Below are 3,206 nucleotides of genomic sequence, written 5' to 3'. Positions count from 1 at the left end.
CAGAATGGGGATGCTGAGGCAGTCAGCTACAGTTCTCAGCTAAGCTCTCTCCATAGATGAGCTCCTTCCCATTTTTCACTGCAGACACTTTTAATATCGTGAAAACAACAATAGATCCCTCTGTTGGAACTGACCTACCTTCTGGCTGCTTTCAAGGACACGGCGTTTATAGTCTTGGCCTGTTTGGCCAGTCTCCTTCCTCGCTGTCAGAGTTTAGCAGCCCACCCTGAGACAAGGGCTTTGGAGGGCGCTTTGAGGCAAACATGCTCGGGTTTGAAATGAGATGAAATGAGGGACAACCATGCATCTCGAACCCAATGAAAATTTACCAGTATAATGTGCCCGTCCATAGCATTATTGGGAGAGGGTAGACTGTTTAAGAGGTAGGGCTTAGGGCTCTGTTGAGAGAATGCTTCTCTAGTGTGCAGAAAGCCCTGGGTTGGATCTCCAGCACAGCATAAGAAGTGTGGTGGCCTTTCCTAGTGGTTCCAGCACTCAGAATGTTGAGACAGGAGGACCAGAAGTTCAAGGCCAGCTGTGGCTGCATGAGATCCTGCTTCAGGTATTAGACTAGAATAGAAAAAAAGAAAACCATAAGAGGTAGAGCCTAGCGAAAGGAAGTTAGGAAGCTGAAGATAGACCCTTGAAAAGAATATGGGACCTTCTGGGTCACTGTTGTGTTTTCTCTCTGTCCCCTCCTGTTGCTTCCTTTCTTGGACTCTTCCTCCTCCTAATTTCACACACACATAGAGACACCACTCCTAACCTTTACCTCCATTTCTGGACCCAGAATACTTCTTCAGAGCTCAGACCCTCTACTTGTCTTATGTCAGAGATGACGAGAATGTGTGTGTTAAGTCTGATGACACTGATTATATATGGCCCAGCAGTGACTCTCTGTAACCATGCCAACTGTGTACATGTGCACCCCACATGCTAACCCTGTGCCAATGGGGTTGACTTCAAATCCCCTTGTTCATTGCTGGTATAGAGAGAGGCAGGTTATAGTTTTGTATTGGCCTTGTATCCTGTAATGTTGCAATCATGTGTGGGTTCTAGTTCTTTGTTAATTCGATTGTATTTTCACTATGAATCATGTCACTTGTGACAAAAGTAAGTTTATTTCTTCCTTCCTAATCTGCATGCATTTCTATTTCCTCTTCATGTCTTAATACATTCCCTATGACTTCTAATACAGTGGGCTGGGGCTTCTTTTGTTCATTATCTTGGTTAGAAAGCTTTGAGTTTCTATCAGTAAGTAAGTTGTTAGCTATTTGGCTTTATGTGGATAGTTTTTCAAGTTGATGAAATACCCCTGTGTTCCTAATTTAAAGAATTTTGGAGAGAAGGGTCAGGAATAGAGTGCTAGACTATTTGCTTGTTAATTGGCTAATGTGTTGTTGGTTGTCTGTCTGTCTGTCTGTCTGTCTGTCTGTCTGTCTGTCTGTCTGACTGGTTGGTTGGTTGGTTGGTTGGTTGGTTGGTTGGTTGGTTGGTTGGTCGAGGGTGTCATGTATATCCCAGACTGACTTCAAACTTGCTACAGTCAAGGATGACCTTGAACTTCTGATCCTCTTGCTTCTATCTCCCAAGTACTCAGATTACAGACGTGTTCCACCATGGCTTGTTTTTATGGGTGCTACAGAGGGTACCCCAGACTTTGTGAATACCAGACAAGCGCTCTATAACTAAGATACATTCCCCCGCCCAAGTGCTGAGTTTTGTCAATTGTTCTTTGTTAACTATTGATGTGATCATATGATTTTTATTTTTTCTTAACTTGTTGAAGAGATGGATGCCATTTTGATTAATTTTCACAAGTTGAACAGCTTCACATTGCTGAGAGAAATCCCATTGAACTTTAATATATAATTAGTTCTATATATTGTTGGGTTTGGTTTGATAAAATTGTACTGGTCATGAGAAATAATCAGTCTCCTTTTACTCTATCACAGTCTGGTTTTAGGTGACATTGGCAACATAGAATTATTTAGGATGTGTTACTCCCCCTTTCTCCCCATCTCCTAAAACTTACTATAGAGAATTAGTGTAATTTCTGCCTTAAATATTTGATAAATGTATCAGTGGACCATTATGAACCTGGTTTGCCTTCTGTTTGAACAGACTCATCGTTGGCTTAATCTGACCAATAGCTATGTGTCTGCCAGTCTCTATATTTCTTCCTGTATGAGTTTTGCCTAATTATATCTTCAGAAAAATTGAATAATTTTAACCTACAAATTGTGATAAGAGATTTCCACTTTTGTTTGTTTGTTTGCAGGGAGCAGAGGCAGCTGCCTTTATTGAGGGCTATGGGCTGGCTGGCTTCACTCAAAGGCCACACACTGAATCTTGAAGTCACCATCTGCTGCCATGTAGTTGGCATCAGGCAGTTGGGACTTGAACTCATGCCCATCTGGCAGCTGGATGGTCAGGTCAGCCTGGTCAAAGGCGATGCACACCTCCACGATGCTCCCAGGCTGGAAGGGCTCCTAGTGTTTGGTTCCCCAGGCCCCACCATCCTTGCTATTACTCACAGTGGTGTTGGTGTCCCCGTGGGTGCTGTAGCAGGGGTTGAAGCTTAGGCACAGTTGTGGCTGTTGTTCCCAAGATTCAGCACAAGTACTTGCCATCGGGGAGCCATCTCTCTGAACTCTGAGATACTTCCCAGGTTTGAGATTCAGATTACTGGCACAGGCATGACTGAAGGGAAGAAGAGATTCCTGCGACCTGCTCCTCCAGCTCTCAGAAGACTCCACCAGAGAGATCTCCATTTTCATTCAGGTTTGAGTACCTTTACAATTCCTCTTGGGGTTTTTCTTTTGACTCTGGTCTTCTTTACAGCCTGCTATTTAATCCTCAAGCGTTTGAGGGTTTCCCAACTATTTTTCTGCTATTGGTTTCTGTATCCATTTTGTGGTCTGAGACCATTTTTATCATAGAAAGAAATGAAATTCCTTATCATAACTATTTCCCCAAAACATCACAATGATTTGCATTCTTTTTATCTTTTAATATCAAACCTGTAATTTCATCACTTTAGAGGCTGAGGTAAAAGGAAGATGGATTCAGAGCTGGCCTGAGTCACTTGGCAAGGCTATGTCAAAACAGAAAATGTCACAAAAGATTTTGCATAAATCTTTGCTGTGTTCTAGGTTATTTCTATAGTCTATATTATAACTAAACTATTCAGCAAATATTTATTA

At 42.2% G+C, this 3,206-nt stretch overlaps 1 pseudogene; it reads right to left on the bottom strand.

Moving 5' to 3' along the window:
* Window positions 1-2,327: 2,327 nt before the first annotated feature.
* On the bottom strand, window positions 2,328-2,774 carry LOC127687901 (galectin-1-like; annotated as a pseudogene).
* Window positions 2,775-3,206: the final 432 nt, after the last annotated feature.

This window comes from Apodemus sylvaticus, chromosome 6 (assembly GCF_947179515.1).
Source record: "Apodemus sylvaticus chromosome 6, mApoSyl1.1, whole genome shotgun sequence".
In the NCBI taxonomy this organism is placed as follows: Eukaryota; Metazoa; Chordata; class Mammalia; order Rodentia; family Muridae; genus Apodemus; species Apodemus sylvaticus.
This window is presented reverse-complemented; position numbering and strand designations above follow the sequence as displayed.